A 22,873-nucleotide genomic window follows, 5' to 3' on the forward strand; every position below is an offset into this window, starting at 1 on the left:
TGTTGAACAACAATATGCACGATGAAAAAGCTAAATGAAGTGAATTTGTTGAACAGTAATGTACAAAATGAATCTAAACTGAGTAGGGTGAGTTTGTTCAAAAACAATATACAAGATGAAACGAAGCTGAACGAGATGAGTCTGTTGAACAACAATATACAAGATAAAACGAAGTTAGATGAGGAGAGTTTATCGAACAATAAGGTCGAACAAGGAGGTAAAAACAATTAAACCAAGTGTGTTTCTTAAATGACAGTTCACAAGCTAATAAGAACAGAAAGATCAGTCTGCTTTATAACATTCTGATGTAACAAAAGGATGGAAGAGGTGAATTTGTTGACATACAGAACTACACAAGTTCTACAATAAGTGAATTTTTGGAACAATAATGAAAAAATGGCGGGAAGATGCAATAGATGAACTTTTCTTCATGACTTAATCGACTTCAGGTAAGGTTCTAAACATTATTTTATATTTGTTATAAATTACTTTTCTGACATTAACATATGACTATACTTATTTTTTATTGTTGTTTCTTTCTAAAGATGTTGAAACCTCCTTGAAAGATCACGTATCTTATTATGAAGAGGTATGATCTTACACGTAAAGGTATTTGTTTCATATAAACCTGCCCCCAATGGCACAGCGGTATGTCTGCGGACTTACAACGCTAGAATCCGGGTTTCGATACCCGTAGTGGGCAGAGCACAGATAACCCTTGTGTAGCTTTGTGCATAATTAAAAACAAACAAACATATAAACCATAATGGTCTACAACAGTACTTTAAAGTCATTTAACAAATTTCATCATAACAAATTGTTATTTTCAAAATTTGTAGTGCATAATGGAAGGATTTAGACATTTCGGGAAAAAAATATATTAGAAGTAACAAAAACGACCTTTACTCTTCAAATAATGATAAAAAAAAACGTTTTTCTTTTCTGGCCAACATTTCACCATTATGGTTTCATTAGGACTGATAGTACAAGAACTTGTACTACTCGCCCTCATGAAACCGCAATGGCTGAAATAGAACGTTTAACAATATGTGGAGAATAAAAGTCGTTTTTTTCTAACAGCATTGTCACAATTTCTCAATTAATGGTTTACCTTTCATGTGTTTTAGTATCTCAGTTTTAGCAGTTAGAATATGGCTAACATGTGAACTTACAACCCTTTGCAGTACACTGGAGAAGTAAGGGTTGAAAGGATCCTCAGATGAAGTTTAAAGGAAATGGAAAATTGTATCAAATACGGTTACCATATGCATTTTTCATGTAATGCAATCAGGCTAATTAAACATAAAGTTATTATTAACACAGTTTTTGTGTGATTGTTTGAACCCTCATTTTGCTAAGCCATCAAAGACTTATATGCCAAAAACTTTTTACATGCACAAAAACAATCAAGTTAAAATAAAAGGATAAACCATGTAAAATGTAATTTAAACTGACTAAATTAAATGAGATAAAACTGGAAAAAACTTGGGCCTCTTTTTGTTGCAACTGGAACAAGCAACAGCATTAATATATATAATTACTGGTTAAGTTCCCCATTTTTGCTTATTGATTTACTTACTTTTACGTTACATCTGTACAGGGTTGCCTTTTTGTATGACTTGACTCTTTTTCGAAATCACATCTTTATATTGATAACTCCCTTTTATTCAAACACGGCTGTTTATGTAGATATAAAATGTTTTGGCTGTTGTTTTGAAATCACATCTACAAAATATTTTATATCTACATAAACAGCCGAGTTATAATAAAGGGGAGTCATCAATATACAGATGTGATTTCAAAACAACACCAAAACATTTTATATCTACATAAACAGCCGAGTTTGAATAAAAGGGAGTCATCAATATAAAAATATTTTATATCTACATAAACAGCCGAGTTATAATAAAGGGGAGTCATCAATATACAGATGTGGTATATCTACATAAACAGCCGAGTTTGAAGGGAGTCATCAATATACAGATGTGATTTCAAAACAACAGGACTCATGAGTAACTTGAAGACCTTAAGTCATCAGTTTTAAACTAGTGGTTGTGGAGAGCAATTCACCATTGAAATTATCGAAAGAAACGTTTATGAAAATGTTAATAATATGAGTGCTAGAGTTATCAAACCGTAGATCAGTTGAATATCTACCAGTTGAAGTGTGTTGCGTGCGTTTGTTCACCACATGTTTTGCTTCTTCAAGAAAAAGGAAAAGATCAAGAAGAACAGCAATAATTTTACCACTTTTGGAAGAACTGTGAAAATACTCCACATTTGGCTAAAAGTTCGATCCTGTAGCTAATAGAGTTATGGCAGTTTTATCCACCTTCAAGCTTGTCTAAAGTCACTACCGTGCACCTAGATAAAGTCAACGTTGGTACATTTTTGTATCCAACCTTTATTTTATATTATTCATGAAATTCGCAGAAACTAAGTGTATTGTAATTTTTATAATGGATTGCAAAAATTTATACTCATGAAATGGTACACTTATGTAATAAAACAACATTAAACGTAGGTACATGATATACCCATGTTAGTAATCAATGAATTAAACAACTAACGTTCGTTAAACGCGTTTTGTTTATTCATTAGTTCTAATTACATCAAAAACAGTTAAACTATCTAAGTTATAATAAATGTCTAAATAAAATAAAAGTCTTAGGCCTAACCTGAATCGAAGACAATCTATAAACACTAAAGCTGTTCGACCACTTCGTTGAATATGCGCTTTCGGAAGGTGCGTATTCTATTGCCTATTTTTTATATAACAATACTGACGTACCACAACCAATATTATCTCATACATTTTAGATCAGTAAAACATCAAATCAAAAATTATATATCATTTTAATATCCTGTTAGAAAATATTACATCGAGAAATTTTTTAGAAAATCGTTCTTGTGCACATTTTGACATTCCCAGAAATATTACTACATATATTTGTTAAGGTTTTTTTTTGTTTGAAGTTAAGCACAAAGCTACACAATAGGGTAACTGTGCTCTGCCCACCACGAGTATCGAAACCCGGTTTCTAGCGTTGTAAGTCCGCAGACATGCCGCTGTGCCACTGGGGGGTGTTGAGGGGGTGGGAAATCACGTAGTTAATAATTTAGTATTCTTACTGTAATTACCTTGGTTGGTTGTTTCTTTGTTTACTGCTACTCAAATTAGTTAATGCCTTACCAGAGTTTTACGATCACCAGATACACGAGCGTAATAGATACTTTTTTTTTCCAATACAATAAAAAGCGATCGTTACTTTTCTTCTTTCTAAGCTTTAACTTTAGTGTGGTTAATGTCGTATGTATATTTATATTTTAAGTTATCAATAATGTGGGTAACTAATGATCTTATTGCCAATTCTAAAGTTGCGTAGATAAAAAATTGACGTTTTGAAAAGCGTCAGAAAATCACGTTCAATTTCTTAACAGAACTAATTTTTTTCTCGCTTCTTTATCCCGAGACGGAAAAGTTCACTCCTTTAACAAATTATGTTTTTTGTGTGTGTGTGTGTTAAACGTGCCCTTTCCATGTGTAAGGCACGATTTAATGGTGGGTTTGCGTCACGCGAAGCTTTCTTTATGTCATAATGGAAGTACATCACCCCAGAATGCTATCTTTAAGCTGGTCTTGGGAATCACACAGGTGTAGAATAGCGAATCTAAGTACTTATTCCTTCTAAACTTTTGAGGACAAAATGAGAATGTAAAACGTACTGAAGCGTAAATACATGCTCGGTTGCTATATGCCTCTTCACAACCTGAGGTTCGTAAGTTTGGCATTACACACACACACACACATATATATATATATATATACAGATGCTATAATCCCATTTCTTTGTTTTTCTAGAGGTGGACAAAATTACTTTTAAAACTAATAATTTGGCTTTATTTCTGCAAAAGAATATTCAGAAAACAATTCAAAATCAGAACCAGTAACGTAGAAGAACAGGAGGTTTAATATAAATTGTAATTTTTAGACTTACCGTAAGCACTGCATATATGTAGGAATTGCAGTTTTCAGACTTACCGTAAACACTGCGTATATGTAGGAATTGCAATTTTCAGACTTACCGTAAGCGCTGCGTATATGTAGGAATTGCAATTTTCAGACTTACCGTAAGCGCTGCGTATATGTAGGAATTGCAATTTTCAGACTTACCGTAAGCACTGCGTATATGTAGGAATTGCAATTTTTAGACTTACCGTAAGCACTGCGTATATGTAGGAATTGCAATTTTCAGACTTACATTAAACACTGCATATATGTAGGAACTGCAATTTTCAGACGTACCGTAAGCACTGCGTATATGTAGGAATTGCAATTTTTAGACTTACCATAAGCACTGCGTATATGTAGGAATTGCAATTTTCAGACCTACATTAAGCACTGCATATATGTAGGAATTGCAGTTTACAGACTTACAGTAAGCACTGCGTATATGTAGGAATTGCAATTTTCAGACTTACCGTAAGCACTGCGAATATGTAGGAATTGCAATTTTCAGACTTACCGTAAGCACTGCGTATATGTAGGAATTGCAGTTTTCAGACTTACATTAATCACTGCGTATATGTAAGATTTGAATAACCTATCAAGATCAGAAATGTTTGCGAACAATTTTACATAATTTTATGAAGTTTTACCACTATTCGTTGGTAAAAGAGTAGCCCAAGAGTTGGCGGTGGGTGGTGATGACTAGCTGCCTTCCCTCTAGTCTTACACTGTTAACTTTGGGACTGCTAGCGCAGATAGCCCTCGTGTAGCTTTGTGCGAAATTAAAAAAAAACAATTAGTCTCCACCTAGTGGAAAAGAAATTTTTAGAAAAATTTGTAAGCGATCGTTGCTGTAATTTGATGTTAGGACAAAAATGTGGTACACATTTTTAGTGGTGCGTCTTCCTTGAACCACTGAATGTACAGTTTTATGAGTTAAAGTAAACGACTAACTAAGACTATTTCTAGTTATAGTTTAGTGGCAATATAAAACTGCCCTGTCGATAATAAAGATCTTAAGAAAAACTTTGGAAATGTTTTATAGATTTTCACTAAAGCTGGAATCTTGTATTAATTGGGATCAATTTCTAGCATTATGAACAAATAGAGGCATAAAAAACAGACTGTATTTATGTGGAATAATAATTGGATTTCCTTATCTAACATGCATTAATTATCTTGGGAAATTATAAAAAGGAAAGAAGACGGAAATTCATATAATTGTTTGTTTGTTTGTAATTAAGCACGAAGCTACACAATGGGCTATCTGTGTTCTGCCCACCACGGATTCTAGCATTGTAAATCCGCAGACATATTGTTGTGCCACTGGGGGGGGGGGGAATTCATATAAAGCTAGAATGAGATCAGAGTTTCAGTAATTATAATTTCATAGTTCAGTAATTAAAATTTTATATTTCATATTTTAGTAATTATATTTTCATATTTTATATTTCATATTTTAGTAATTATATTTTCATATTTTATATTTCAGTAACTAAAATTTTATATTTCATTTTTCATATTTTAGTAATTATATTTTCATATTTTATATTTCAGTAATTAAAATTTTATATTTGATTTTTCATATTTTATATTTCAGTAATTAAAATTTTATATTTGATTTTTCATATTTTATATTTCAGTAATTAAAATTTTATATTTGATTTTCATATTTTAGTAATTATATTTTCATATTTCAGTAATTATATTATCATATTTTAGATTTCATATTTCAGTAATTATATTATCATATTTTAGATTTCATATTGCAGTAATTATATTATCATATTTTATATTTCATATTTCAGTAATTATATTTTCATATTTTATATTTCATATTTCAGTAACTCATATTTTAGCCACAATTTAACATCACATAAAAGAAGTAAGTTCTGATAATTTATGCTTCAATGCTTAATTAACTATGTTTCAGTGATTTATTAATATATTTTCATAAAGTGAAACTTAAACCACTTCAAACCATTATTACTTATTTCGCCCCCCAGTGGCACAGCGGAACGTCTGTGGACTTACAACGATAGAAATCGGATTTCGATACCCGTGGTGGGCAGAGCACAGATAGCCCTTTGTGTAGCTTTGTGCTTAACTTCAAACAACAACAACAACATCACTTATTTTTTCCCAGGCTTAATACATAGCATGGTTGCCAAGCGTTTGAAACAAGTTTCTTGGAAATTCAACAAACAGAGTCTGATCCAAAGTTTGCTACCATATTTAAATGGAGATAGACACGGCAAAAATATACTTCAATTTGATATTTTAATGGAGTAAATGCAGATTAGAGAGAGAGGCGCTTGAATGCATAAAGGCGTATACATTTTACATGCTATGATTATTAACTTCTCGGGCAAATCAAGCAACCTAGATAGAACCTACATCAGAACTAAAAATTTAATGTTTTGTTGTTACTTTTTTACTTACAATGATTAAAATTCATTGTTCAATGACTTGTGTACCCTCGCTGTTAGTAATATTTTCGGCCACAATCCCAATAATATCACGAGATCCGTCCAGCTTAGGTGATTTAGGTTATTCCTAAATCGATATTCTAAACTAACAGTAGAAAATACTCTTTATAATAAAATTAAATAATAATAAATTGAAAATAACAAAAATAAGTATATTTGACATTCTAACCAACGCTGTTAATGTAAAGTAATATTAAAAAAGATCACACAAACACTAGTGAGTTGCTTCATCCACTACTGATGTGCTTTTTTACACGAATATTAATAGAAATACTCGTGAAAATCAATTCATTTATTGTTCTTAAAAGATATGAGCCTGTAACATTATCAGCCGTTTACAAAAAAAAATTAACTAAAACACTCAGGTGGTTGTCTTGATAAATTTTGTGGATTTTAAGGTCAGAATTTTAATTTATATGATAAACTTTTGTTAAACGCCTTAAAGCAAACCTTTGGTTTACTTTAGATACCATTAGATTGGGCGAAATAATTCTAATACAATATTCACTGTAACAATTTTTAAGAATTTTTGTTATTTGTAACAAGATTTGTTCGTAAAGAGAAAAAAAACTTAAATAAAGTATTATGTACAACTCTGGTTAAAACAATACTATTGGATCTGTTTTGTTTTCATTTTAACATAAGGTTACACAATAGGTTATATGTGCTCTGTCAACCACAAGGAATCGAGCCCTGAATAATAGCGTTGTAAGTCCGTAAACTGGCCAATCCACATTAAGACATGCCTTTGGAGAGTGGGCAATACTTTATATAGTACGTGAATGCACACCTTGTCTATTGTTTTTGCACATGAAGCTTGCATTTTACTAATTAAAAAAAATCTCTAAATGCTTAAATCAGTTATCACTCAGAATTTAGTTAAATATATATTGAAAAATGCTACAGTTTTGTGGTTCACGGTCCCTATACCATCAATATCTTCAAACAACATAAGGTGCTCATAGTAACAAATCTGGAGACTAAACATTCTTTCTCGGGGGGGAGGGGAGGTTGTGGAAGGTATTTCAGCAAAATTTATTTCTAATTGTTGCTAATTTTGGAGACTAAACATTCTTTCTCGGGGGGGGGGGGTGGAAGGTATTTCAGCAAAATTTATTTCTAATTGTTGCTATTTTTTTTCAGAAAATATTTCAACAAGATCTACTTATAGATGTCGTTATACTTTTCGATTTCTTTACAATTAAAGAAAATATAGCAGGCAAACGCAAAAATAGCTAATGGAAAAGAATCATTTTAGTAGGCCTCTATAATTCATTCATATTGTAAGAAAGATTACTTAAGCTCACTAATTGCGACATACAAATATGGAACTAATAAGAATACATGGGCTTTAAAGACAGAAAAAAAGATCACTGGTGATTAGAAACATGGGTTTACATTTTCTAGCCCATTTCCGCAAAACAAGAATCGTGCTCAACAATCATAGGTCGTCAGCGCGTTCTAGGAGTGACGGTCAAACCCTACTATTCGATTAGCGTAGCCCAAGAGGTGTTATGTGAGTTACTGAATGACTGTTTTCACTATAAAAAACAAACTAACAAACATTCTCCGGTTTGAAAAGTAAAATGAAGTTAAGATTTGTGACATGGTTTATTCACTCCAATAATTCGCTTCTGTATTAATGTAATACTTTTCGTTATCTTTTCTGTTTCTAACATCGCCCTTAATTCGTAAAGATACAGGTTACCAATTAACGTGGGTTTCAAGAACAAAATGGCCCGGCATGGCCAGGTGGTTAGGGCACTCGACTCGCAATCTGCGGGTCGCGGGTTCGAATCCCCGTCACACCAAACATGCTCGCCCTTTCAGTATCCATTACCAAAGATGCGTTTCGCTCAATCTAGAGCTCTTCAGGCCTTAGCGTGGTGGTAGAATACAGTTGAGTGAATGCCTTCCTTCTGGTCGGTAGCTCCAAATTAGAGTCGGCGACAGACAGCTTTAGTAGCTTTGTCTTAAATACAAATTGTAATCTATAACGTCACGAGATCACCGATATTGACCTCGTATAAAGGTTAAACAGCTAGTGTCGATGAAACATATAGGACACTATGAGTTTACAGCATATATTTCATTTTGTTTCCATATGCTACTGTAGCAAAAAAAAATGTCACGACCATCACAAACGTAAAGACTACGCCGAAAATTAATTTTCTCTTTCCTTCTGAGCTTATCAAAACTGCCCAATTACCACTGATATATATATATTGTTCTTGTTTGTTTGTTTTTGAATTTCGCGCAAAGCGACACGAGGGCTATCTGCGCTAGCTGTCCCTAATTTAGCAGTGTAAGACTAGAGGGAAGGCAGCTAGTCATCACCACCCACCGCCAACTCTTGGGCTACTCTTTTACCAACGAATAGTGGGATTGACCGTCACATTATAACGCCCCCACGTTAAGAAATATAGTGTGGTTGGAATATTATTATTATACACTCTTCTAATGCTTGAAAATCCCTACGAAACTAAATTAAGAATGTAGTGTTTAAAAATATTATAAACCTAACACTGATGTCTTATGACAAATATAATTGTAATCATTATTCGCCGGCTTGTCAAAGGCATACATATCATAACAATTGTTATTGTATCTTGTCATTGTATCGTAATCAGTACCTGTCACACAACTCCTCTTTCAGTGTTATTAACGCCAGTTATTGCTATGTATTTCGTGTACTGATTGATGTGATCTTCATCGTGTTTTCATCATCTATATAATTATTAACAAATTATCAATTTCTAAAACTATTTTTATGTCTTTCTACCAATGTATCTTGTATATTTTGAACTTGTTGATAAGCTTCATTTTCAATGCATATTTTCATTTAGCTTACTTAGCCTTTCGTGAAAGTGTAATTCCTACCCGTTATGAGCCTGCTTTAAGTTAGTTATTTTCATGTACACATGGTTTTGAAATATATATATATATACTGAATACAATAGAATATACACAATGCTTGCAAATTGACCACTATATAGAACTTAGTTATATCCAAAATTTGAGACCAAAACAATCTACTCGCTAAAACAACCAAACAGCAGTAATAAATATTTACATTAGGTTTAGCGAACTGGCATAAATACAACTGCAGAACAAACAACAATGTCTGTGACATGATAAATGTAAAACCATATTTGTTTTACCAGAGATTCCAGCGTGATTACCAAGGTTAAAATAGTAAAAAACACTTAAGCTCAGGTTTCATTTTAGCTCAGGAATTTAGTTAATAATGAGATCTACTAGGTTGTATAGGATGAATACCTTAACCTCATTTCACCGTCAATTGCTTGTTTTGAATTTTAAAGTTACTTTGATTAGCTCTTTGATGTTACAATTATTAAAAACTTCTCGTCAAACTACAACTAATTATGTAACAGATAAATGCAAAATTATTAGAAGTAATTAAAGTCAGAAATCAATAAAGAAAAAACTGAAATCTATACAAAGTATAATGTCCTCACTCCTCATTGTGATATCTTCGCTGTTATGGATATTTATGGCCTTAAAATTAATGGAAAACCAAATGGTTGGCACTGCCATATCTAATCAGTCCTTTGATGGTGAAAGCTGCACAATGGGCTATCTGTTCTGCGTCCTTCGCTGGTATCGAACTCCTAATTTTAATGTTCTAAGCCTTCAATCTTACCGTTGAGTCATTGAGGGGGAACATTGATGGCGAAACAGCCAAACTCAAGTTTTGATAATATAATTTGATTTTTGATAAAACATCATCAAATGTAATCAGTTCGTTGGTAATACAACAGTTGTCGTAAACCAATGTTTTGATAATAAAGCATTTCATAATAAAACATTCAGCCCACTTTTTTTATGTGACTATAATACAGACGTCATCTTCATATACCTTGCGCTTATTTTAATAAAGGCAGTTCGCAGAAACATTCTTAATTTAATTCGTTAATTGGTATATTCCATCTTCGAAGTATAAGCACTAAATCTCATGGGATTTAAGCAGTCTTTATCAATTAATCAACAATGACTATTAATGTAGCTAACATTAATATTACATTCTTAGAAATGTAAGAACAAATCAGTCTGGCTAAAAATAAAAGGAATTGTAAGCATTTCAGAAACAAGGAGATAACTCTTGATTGGGAATGTTATTTAATAATAATAATACGAACAAACCCATAATCTTTTTATTGTACCAGTCATTACTCATACTAGATTGCTTGTATACAAAGAGTTTGCGTGATTATGTTTCAACAGTCATTAAACGGTAAAACGACAGAAGTCAGTCTTCGCTCGTTTTAGTCTTTAGCCCTTATTTTCAGAGGCATGTTACTCAGATGCTTCACTACAAAAATGATTTAATAGAATCAGGACAGATTCAGTGTTCATCAGATTGACACTTTTCTTCAATCACTTCTTTTAGTCTTTAGCCCTTATTTTCAGAGGCATGTTACTCAGATGCTTCACTACAAAAATGATTTAATAGAATCAGGACAGATTCAGTGTTCATCAGATTGACACTTTTAACCGACGCCACTCACGTGGATTGAAGATTTTGGGCTTCTTCGTTTAGGGATAATCTTAGTAATATCACTTTCAGTGTTGAAATAAGTCATTCAAATATTTGATCAATTCAGTTTTTATACTGCCTGAGAGATTAGTAAACTGTAATTCTATGAAACCTAACATATGGAGGTTTTTATTGTTGTTGTTGTTTGTTTTTTTCATCCGAGAGATCTATTGCATCCAGTTTTACATTAATATGCTAGTTTTTCTCTCACGCAGTCCTCCGGTGTGTCCACGATAAGATTACGGGCTTGCAACGCTAAAATCCGAGGTTCGATTCCCTAAGGTGGACAGAGCGCAAATAGCGTTAAACAACAACAATATTTTTTCTCACAATTAAATAGTAAAAAGTAGTTTACGTGGAAAAAAATCCCTTTCCCATTTTAAGTAAATAGCTAAAAACTATCAACAACAGCAATCCTCATTTTACTCCAATCAGCAACACAAGCAAACAATATATCCATTATCACAAGCCCCCTAATAGACCCGACGCTAACTATTTTGCCACCTTAAGCAAGTTTTCAATCTGCCGCCCCCTGCCAAATTTATTTTTGTTTGTTTGTTGTGAAGCTATACAATGGGCTTTCTGTGCTCGTTTCAAATTTTATTAAAAATTTAACTTTTTATACTTATTTATCAAAGCCTGATAAAAATGTTATAATAACAGTTAAGAATTCAAACTTTTATAGTTATTTAAAATTCACTTTTCATGTTTCATGAGACGAAATCGTACAAATTCCTTTATCACAATTATTGACAGTCTAACAAGTATTGTTTGTGTTATAATTGATTTGACTTGAGTCATTTAAAGGTGTTGCTACAAAACTACAATCCTAATCTAATTTTGCTCATGTGTTCCAATACACATTTCACAGTCATTCTAATTACTCTTCGTGACAGAGCCCGCAATATGTCATACAGTTTTGTTGCGCTGGTATGGCTTGCCTCGCCATGTAATAAAACGATATGGTAATCAGGCATTGTTTTAGCAAGCCCTTTGGACAAGTCAGCCCTTGAATCTGAAGAATGAGTTGTGAGGCATTGTTTTAGCAAGCCCTTTGGACTTATTTTGGACAAGTCAGCCCTTGAATCTGAAGAATGAGTTGTGAGGCATTGTTTTAGCAAGCCCTTTGGACTTATTTTGGACAAGTTAGCTCTTGAATCTGAACAATGAGTTGTGAGGCATTGTTCTAGCAAGCCCTTTGGACAAGTCAGCCCTTGAATCTGAACAATGAGTTGTGAGGCATTGTTTTAGCAAGCCCTCTGGACAAGTCTGCCCTTGAATCTGAAGACTTGTCCAAAATAAGTCCAAAGGGCTTGCTAAAACAATGCCTCACAACTCATTCAGTTGTGTTCCTGTACTTGCTGACACCTCTCATCTACGTATTCAATATCTTTGTCAACAGTTTTGTAAAATTCACTGACCTCGAAATTTTCCGTGGCTCAAGGATAGGTTCATCACAACTTTTGTATGAAATGTGTTTTCTTACGAAAATATTCATTGAGTTTCATTTCTTTTGCCAAATCCCTTATGTCTGCCATTGTGAAATATCTAATTCCTTGCAGCTTGCTACGATACACAACTTTCTTCCACTGGCTTATGCGAGAGTATTATCTTTTACAATGGAATCCAGAGCATCATAGACTCTTCCTGTTGGTGTTGGAGCATAACATTATAATCTACTCCTTTCTCATTGCGTGTCACTCAGTGGCCTTTACGGTTATCTTGTAAACATGTTATAACAATACTTCCAAAGCATATACCTTGAATAAAGTCGAAGAACGTCAATGTCTCGATACAACAGTTGGCTGCATAATTCAATAAGAGATTCAATGGGAGTGCTTTGCATCGTTAAAAATAAGTCTAATTCATTTTAAAACGTGCTGCGTCCATTCACTTCGTGAGTCGTCCAATCATAATATCATATCTTATTGTTCTTCCAGCTTCAACAATTCAGGGAAATGCTGACAACACCGCTTGCAGTGGAAGTTGCCTTAGTAACTGTAACGAACCAAATGATCATTGCCATCTGTTCTATGTGGATTATTTCTGGAACACAATCGATTACAATCACATAATTATTGGAATTTCAAGAAGAATTCAGTCATTGAGTCTGGATCTTGTTGTACCTCAATTAAATGAGGTCCTTCTGGGTGTTGTTTTTCAGATATTTCTTATGAATGTATTGCATAATAATTTATTTTAATGTGTTCTTTCATGGCAGGATGAAAAATGATCAAATATAAAAAAAAAATCTCCAAAAAGTTCCTTGAAATCGTATCAACGTAATAAGGTTTTCAAGCATCTGTTTTCAACGTTACATATCTTATTTAATCGTGTGAATGTTTTACTCTGTCATTTGTTTAATTTAATTTTAGTCGAGATTCTAGTTCTCTGCATTATTGAATTGTCTTAAGATGACTTCCTGAGTTTCATCTCGATTTTATAATCTTGACAAATTTTTCATCAATGATATACACAATTTCATCAAATTTTACATTGATTCCAAACCATCGCAGTTACTTATAGTTCTTTCATTATCAACGTACCTATCAACAGTAATACATTCTCATTCTACTTCTAACAACAGTGCATACTCACAACCACATCATCATTGTATACAACTTGTCCATTAAGTTACAGTAATAATATTTCTTAACCCTGCTTTCACAGTATATACTTACAACTTCAGTGATACATCTTAACACTACTTTTCCTAATAGTATATACTTACAACTTCTCCTTTAGCCTATCAACAGTAGTACATCCTAACCCTATTTTTCCAATAGTATATACAACAACTCCTCTTCCTTTAGCTCATCAACAGTTGCAAGTTTTAACACTACTTTCATCAATATATGTATATGTTTATAACTTCTCATTTAGCCGTAGCCGTATCGAGCTATAATTTGAAATTAAATGTAACGTACTATTTAATCTTACACCCATATGTAAAAGGCATACAATATGAAAGGCTGACCCTATGTGTTTGTCAACTAATGTCATGCTTTTAACCGATCTGAGTTATACGTTTGCAAACAATATTCAACACTTACCATTTCTCCGGTAGCCCAACAACAATAATTTGCACTGACCCTATTCTTACCATTAGTATATAATTACAGTTTATCCTACCCCTACACTCACCATTAGTACATACTCCTGAACCCCATCATCTGTAGTATATCTTAGCCCTACTTTCAAGAAAATCGTTATTTAAATATATTTTATTAAAATAGTCCATTTAAGTCTCCTTAAATAAACAAAACATTCATACAACACGTCGCAACATACAACTTCATTACTTCCTTCCAGCGCTAGAACATTTAATTATTACTATTGGTTTGACCTATGCTTGGATATGTCAACAGCTCTTTTTATGATCTGTACATTCTAACCCTTGTTTAATTATTTGCCGTTCATCCATCACTAAAAGGTTCCTATTGATCTTGAAAAGTAAGCGTCTCTCTCAATTCAGATACGTTAGAAGCAATTACCGTATTTTATGTTATATGTATTGCCGTAAAACAGTGATTATATCTTGAATTTCACATACGTACAAATCTATAGGGAAGAAAATTACCAGACATAATCACAATACTTAATTTTTCCAGTCATATTTATTCATGGGACAGACGTAATCTTTACCAAGTTTCATTACAACAATTTTCAATTGGTTTGCTTCATTAATCACATTGAAACGAAACAAAAACGAACCATAGGGAATTCTTGGGAGTGCTTGCCTAAGCTAACAGCTGCTTGTATTCCGACTGCTGGAATATTAGCTTACAGTGAATAGCATATATATATATATTTCTGTGTAGTCTCATAAAGACTAGCATGAATCAATTCTATCATAAATGTGAACTAATTTGGCTAAGCACGCGAGTTTGTTCCCATGGTTACCATTGGAGGTCCATGATTCTAGTGGCACGTACTTCAATTTCATCGTTGCTTTACTTAATCTTGTTAAAAAGTTTAATCAGTCACACAGACAGTGTTTCCTTACTTTGTTCAACAAATGTAAATACTATTTAATTATTGTATTTTGCATTATTCACAAGTGATACCTCTTTGTTTATTGGAGTGTTAAATCTATTGCGTGTTTCCTTTGGTAAATATAAAATATGTCTGTGAATATTTCCAATAACTATGGCTTATATATTAATATATGATAATATTCGAATATTTGAGTTCAAATGGTAAAAATTAATTCCTTTCAAAATGTTACTTTACAGCTGTAGGAAAGAAGTTTAATATTTCTTACAGTTTTTCGTCAGTTATAAGTGTGACCTAAAAATATTCAATTTTAAAAAGAAAACAAGAAAGAGTTCAATTATTAAATATTTAAACAAGAAACAATTACACTAAAGAGTTAGAGCTCCTAATGTTAGTATGATACTGTACAAATGTAAAAATTGAATCCTGCTACGGTTTTATAATAAACACAAATATGTTGTTATGCTATAATACTCTAGATATGTAGCTAATGAACACCGAAACTTATCATATCTAATTTTGGAATCTAACTGTACATTACAGGGGTTGAATAACAAAAACTTTTAGTTTTAGTTTGAATATCAGCAGAGTGTTTTGTAGTGTATTACAAACCACTAGCGCTTTAGCTGTTATAAAAAAAAATATAGAAGTACCAGATAAATGGTTAACTAACGCTATTACAAAACCGTAACAATATTCCATTCTTACATGTCTACTGTATCATACTGGTAATAAACGCTATTACAAAACCGTAACAATATTCCATTCTTACATCTCTATTGTATCATACTGGTAAGTAACGCTATTACAAAACCGTAACAATATTCCATTCTTACATCTATATTGTATCATACTGGTAATAAACGCTATTACAAAACCGTAACAATATTCCATTCTTACATGTCTACTGTATCATACTGGTAACTAACACTATTGCAAAACCGTAACATTGTTCCATTTTTTCATCTCTATTGTATCATACTGGAAACTAACGCTACTGTAAAACCATAACATTGTTCCATTCTTTCATCTCTATTATATAACATACTGGTAACTAACGCTACTATAAAGCTCCTCTTGTAAAGTCTTGTTGATTGGATATCAATTTTTGTCATGATTAGTAACTTTAGCAGATATAAAGTTTGTATTTTTATAAAACCTTTGCAAGTTCCAATTTCTACATCTATATTGCCATATCACTACCTAATATTCGAACTTTCAGAATACATAACAGTATTTAATTGCTACATCTATTCAGTATCACAATACCTTAAACAGTTACCCTACTAGACTGTACTACTAAAATTCTACAATTGGTCCATTTTACTAAATTATGACTTAATATTTCTTCGTAATAATTTGTAATTATAGAAATTTTCTAAACATTTCCAGAAAACATTTTTAAGAAACTATTATCCAGCTTTACCGAGCTAAGTATAAAAACTGGGGTACAGGCGTTCTTCACATATACATATTAAGCCATACCCATGCGGAAAGCATCCAATATCAAGGAAAATTTCAGTCTGTCTGTGGACGCATCTATTCTTAAATGAGTCGACCGATCCAGACCAAACTTGGTATGCTAACTTAATAGTCCAAAATACAACCAAATTCTTACTCATTAAACTTTCCTATATGTTGAAAAATAAGAATATTTTATAGAATATCGCCTATATCGTTACTGCAGTAGTTATTATAACTAGTTGAGTTTGAGCAAAACTCACAAAACAACAGAATTTTATAAGTCAGAGATTGTAAACAAAATATTCAGTATTTTGGCTTGTTTCCCATAATAACCAACATATACAGTAATAAAATATCCAGCTACAATGCGGAGAATAAAGATATTGCTCCTGTTTAAGTTCTCGGTCTTTTCTAATTCACACCATTTAACTTCCGGTGTATACTCGAGTTAAAATTAGTGTTTAAGCCTGAACCAGAGAAGTATTTCATAATGGAAATATATTGTAGGATATTTCTTACTTCTTATTGTAGAATATAGTTTTCCGTAGAAACAAAATTAAAAATTATTTTTACATTTAATGCATTAAATGTACCAATTTCAGATAGTAGAAACCTTGACCACATCTCTACTGTGAAATGGGCTGCTTGGAACAAGAAGTGACGCAACTGCTTTGCCATTTCTGCCAAGTTTCTCGACTCGACTGCTACACCTCCTCACTTCCCCTGTCTTGCAACAATTTTCTTGGAGAGAGAATGAATGCTACTAAAAATCTTCGCAGAAATATTTGCTCATTTTTAGCAAATTTGTAGGTTTTCAAGAAAGAAAAAGACGGAAAAGTGTAGCCTCCTTAAAATAACCTTCAAAACTTTTAAGGTAAGACATTCAAAATGCATTACAAGAGCTTAAATAAGAAAGCCCATCATAGACTGAAATTTCACTTTTACTTGTATACATTCACCGGATCTGTCAGGTTTTCACCAAGGGCAGAGATGAGTATATAATTTGCCGCTCAAAAAATTAGTCACTTTATACATTTACTTAATTCTTAACTTTGTTTAACCCAAACTGAAGTTTATTAAGATACATTTATATTAAGGGAATTAAAATAACGACCTATATCAAAAGAATGTATCTATTATCTCAATATTTCGCTATTACAGCTTCGTCAGGAGCTATCGATATCCTACAAATTTGCTAATCAACTGGATTAGTGAACTGGTAGGATATCAGTAACTCCTAACGAAGCTGTAATAGCGAAATATTGAACTGATAGAGATACATTCTGGATATATATATATATATTTCGTTATTTTATTTACCTAAATATAAATGATTCCTAAGAAATGTTTGTTTCTTTTTAGTTAAGCACAAAGCTACACAATTGGATATCTGTACTGTGCTCACCACGGGTATCGAAACCTGATATTTAGCGTTAAGTTATATGCCTTCATACTTACCTATTTGACACTAGGGGAGCTGTAAAAATGAATAAGAGATCGATCATACAATATTTTAAAGTTGTTCAACCAGAAATGTTTTTAAAGAGCTTGACGATTTGAATTTTTGACTGGAAATATTAAGTTTCATATTTCTTTCTTAAAAATTCCTAAGACTCTCACATTTTTCTTTGTTGATTTTTTTCTTACTTTGGGATGATTTTATATTAGAAAAAAAATAATATACTGTTCAGTAACATATTTTATTTAACTTCGAATATTTAAAATCAAAGCATTAATATTATTTAAAACGATAATAAAAAAGTTGAAAAGAACATCTTCAAAGACGGTTGTTTATCTTTAAGTTCTTCCTAGTCTCTTTTTTCAAGCTAATCTTCAAAGACGGTTGTTTATCTTTTAGTTCTTCCTAGTCTCTTTTTTCAAGCTAATCTTCAAAGTCGGTTGTTTATCTTTTAGTTCTTCCTAGTCTCTTTTTCAAGCTAAGATTACGATTACATATAGTAACTAGTTTCTTTTATCGATTCGTATCAGTCTTTAGATCAAACCCTATATAATGTTTTGGAGTTTAAAGTAAACGCTATGTGCTTATTGAACATATTCGATATCCTATACGAAATGGCTTAAGGGTGGGATTCACGAGCGTTGTTACTTAGACTTCATACTCTGAAGGGATGAGCATTTTGAAAAACTTGAATTTTCTCTGTAGACTATTCTCAGCTTCGTTTCTAAAACACTAAAAAAACATCGACTATACAATGTTATAGATACGTGTCAGAATCATATTAAATTACAAAAATGTACATATGACATAAGAAACTATTGCCAGCTACTTTCTATTATCCCAAATAACAGTTAGAATGGATTTCTTTGCAAGGAACTAAACGTAACGTAATTTGCTGTCAGTTCCTTTCAAGCATTTTCTTCAGTTCGGTTAAGCCTCATCGCCAATGGTTTTCCTCAGTACGATTACGATTGGAGTCTCTACTCGTGTAGTTTGTTTTATGTTTATTTTCTTTTTCTCCATTTATTTTTTCAACATCTTTTCTCATGCAATTTCTGGAATCAACGTGAAGACAAAAATGTTGTATTCACTGATATCAGCTAGAAATTTGGAGTCCATAAACAACGCTATTTAGATAATTTTACTATTTAGATTCTCTTTTTTTAAAGAAAAAAAAGCTTAATCGTGTTTGTAAAAAATGATAACTCATTAATCGTTATCTCGGATGGAATAAAATTATAGAACAGAAACTACTTTATCAGTAGAATTACTACCGTGGATTGTGGTCACCAGAAACAATTAGTAGTCATTAAATTAAAAAATATATTGAATAAATACTCCAGCATAAGTAAACAAAAAAAAATCACTAATACTTGTCAAACACGTATCGGAAACTATTAAATCAGATTCCACCCCAGTAGCTCATCGATAAAATATAAAATATTTGGTGATATAATTTTATATATATAATTTTATACAGTTTGGATACTTATAACGCTAAATTTCGGGGTTCGATCCCTGCGACGAACACAGTACAGCCAGTCCAATGTGCAGATTTATGTTTGAAAATAAACAAATACGACTTACCAGGATTTCCAATCACGCAGTTTTCAGATCCTCCAAACTGGAAAAAAAGTGATTATTTTACTTTAGAATTTGTATGGTTTTTTAAGTTGTCGTTTACTCACGACAGTGAATATACATTTTACAAAGATTTTCTTTGTTTGCTGTTAAGCACAAAGCTACACAAAGTTTTAGCGTTATAAGCCGGTAGACTTATCGAAAGATATTTGAAGCATGTGTACAGTAACATAGTCAGGAGTAGCCATATGAATGATACACTGAGATATACGTTTTTTTATCACATAAATTGATAACTTTGTTCACGAGAGTAAACAGAATTTCTTTGTCTGAAAATACCGAGCAGTCACTAGGAATACAAACTACGAGACGACGGAATGATACTAGCACAATAATATAAAGTAAAAGACATAACGTTTAAGATGATAAAACCATTTAAACTGTAATTTCTATACAACTTGCCGAAATAGATAACACCAGAAATCCTGAAATATCTTTCAGAGTCGAATATATATATATTTTAATTAGCATTATTCTCTATTTCAGAAAATATCAAACTAGCAACATTTAGAAATATATTTCATGTGTAAAAAATTAGCAAACACAAAGTTAAATATGCTTTTTTGTGCATAACAAAAATTAGGGCTGAAAAACAAATAAAGCCCTTGTACAATTATGGGCTGTACAGAACTTGTGAATCTCGGGCGATACCTAAGTTGAAGCCTTTAAAAATTTCCTTTTGGACAATCGCAAACAATAAAATCTAATGAGACAAACTAGAAAAACTATTGACAATTTTGCTTTTTAGCTCAAAGTTACACAATAAACTAGTCGACCATGGAGAATCGAACTCTTGATTTCAGCGTTGATTATATTACAGTTGTTATTCTTCTGAATGAATAAAAACATGTCGCATGAGCAACTTATTTATAAATTACACAAATATATTAGTTATCCTCAATTTGCTCCGAGATTAATGTATAATTACCCAAGAGAGCAAGAAGCATTAAGTTAATAGTGAAAATGAAATTTTCAAAATGTTCCTCTTTTGCATCAAGAGTCTCTCAAGCATGTGTAATAAATCCATTGCTACACATTGTATAAGGAAATGACATCTCTCGAGATCCATTCTTTAATTACAATAGTAACCTATCGTAATATGCTGATGACGTTAATTTGTACGTGAGTAGCAAACACTCTTGCATGGCCACTAAATATCTGTAGAATTTATTGGAAGGTTTGCTTTGTCGTGTGGAAAATGTTGAGTGCCCGCATCTACTAGCGACTAGGACTAATCAACAAGACAATTAAATATAAAAGTTTTGTGAAAATGAATAAAATGGTCATAACTCTGAAAACAAAAATGAAATTTAAGACATCATGGAGAGGAATATGTTAAAAAATGTTGAGAAAAGGCTTTCGCAAAGGGTGAGTTTCTTACAAAAAATTAATAGAAAACACAAAAGTTGATAAATAACCTCTACCTATTGAAATCTATAAAACTGTTGTATGGACGTTAAATTAATATAAATGTCCTGTATGAGGAGAAACCTTTGATGTGGTGTGAATTTCGCGCAAAACTACACGAGGGCCGTCTGCGCTAGCCGTCCCTAATTTAGCAGTCAGCAAGGTTTCTCGAAAACGGTTGAATGGACTTGGTTTGTTTGTTTTTAATTATGCACAAAGCTACATAGGGGCTATCTGTGCTCTGCCCACCACGGGTATCGAAACCCGGTTTCTAACGTTGTAAGTCCCCAGACATACCGCTGTACCACTGGGGAAAATGGGACTGCTTTAACTAATGTTTTGTCCACTGTCTTTAGCAAAAGCTTTTAAAGGTATGGTTTTCAATTAATAGCAACTCACGTAAGTAACCATAATTTTACTTCATTAAACAACAGAAACCAACATTTAATTCGATAGGTTTGTATAAATCAATGCAATAAAAGAAAGGGCTAAAAAGTCTTACCTCACTTTACATATATTCCATCCTTATTCATATATTCCTTCTTTATCCGTGTTCAGAAGAACTCCTGAAAATATAAAGGAGATACAAATGTGTATTAGCAGCAAGAATGGTAAAAATTGATATAGAATTGGCAGATGTTTTCTAGCCGTATCACATAGATTTGAACATTATTGAACTAGTGGTTAATTTGAAAGCATTCATTTTAAATGTAGCCTATAACATAAAGGTATACACAGGTTGACGTGTTTATGTGAGATGAGGAGAGTAAGTGTTTGTCTCGTGTACAAATATGGCATTTTGTTACGGATCACAGTGCTCTAAAAATGGCCATTTTCACCAATTACAAGCACTGAGTGCTAGAGTATTTAAAAAAATTGTGTTCTTTGCTAAATTTTTAATATAAATAATATTTGCTCGATTCGTGTGCCTTACAGACTGGAAGTACTACAACTCTGTTTCACGTGCGAATAAATACAATTTAATAGTAGACATTCATAAAATCAAGAACCAGCATGAATTAGAAACATATTATATACAACTTATTCGTAAATACTTCAGTTTTATTCCTAACTTGCAAATGTTGAACACCTATAACATGAATTAGAAATATATTATATGCAACTTATTCGTAAATACTTCAGTTTTATTCCTAACTTGCAAATGTTGAACACCTATAGCATGAATTAGAAATATATTATATGCAACTTATTCGTAAATACTTCAGTTTTATTCCTAGCTTGCAAATGTTGAACACCTATGTTGTTCTCTTTAATCATAACAACCATAAAATATTTATACTCACAGGAGAAGAAATACAAATACTTTATTTGCAGCTGAAAAACAATACATTTATAATTACTGATGAGCATACACGTAATTCCTTTTAAATTAATGGCGTTTCTGGCTAAAAATATTCTCATTTTTGTTAATCTCAGCATTGTTTAGTCTATGAAAACTTTTTGGTTCCTCCAGTAATAAGGGATTTGTTGCACACGAGATTTACTTGAGATATATAAATGTATAATGAATTCGCAGAGAAAATATATGGTTTCTTAAATCATTTACAATAGGTAAGCTTGGGCAACCACTTTTTCTTAAGCTTTAAGCCTATTGATGGTTACTATTAATAACTTCTAATCAAAAGTAAGTTAACTTGCATGGAAAAAACTAAAAAGGTAACATTAATTAATGAAGGTAATTCTACATAACAAGATGACCAGAAGTATATGGTGTCATACATCAATACACAGAAAAAACTAACACTTATAATGACTACCATGCATTGAATCATCTGGCATTAAAACTTCAACGTAAACTACACATAGGTCAATAAAGGGCCAGGCCAGAA

At 32.2% G+C, this 22,873-nt stretch overlaps 1 long non-coding RNA gene across 1 annotated transcript in view; it reads right to left on the reverse strand.

Moving 5' to 3' along the window:
• LOC111086162 overlaps window positions 1-22,873 on the reverse strand; it is a 95,835-nt gene that overhangs the window by 43,325 nt on the left and 29,637 nt on the right. Inside the window, exons 2-3 of the long non-coding RNA XR_002610903.1 lie at window positions 21,526-21,589; window positions 19,563-19,599 (exon numbers count right to left, since the gene is read on the reverse strand). This is a non-coding gene — a long non-coding RNA (uncharacterized LOC111086162). The remainder of the gene's footprint in view (window positions 1-19,562; window positions 19,600-21,525; window positions 21,590-22,873) is intronic.

This window comes from Limulus polyphemus, unplaced genomic scaffold (assembly GCF_000517525.1).
Source record: "Limulus polyphemus unplaced genomic scaffold, Limulus_polyphemus-2.1.2 Scaffold887, whole genome shotgun sequence".
NCBI lineage: Eukaryota > Metazoa > Arthropoda > Merostomata > Xiphosura > Limulidae > Limulus > Limulus polyphemus.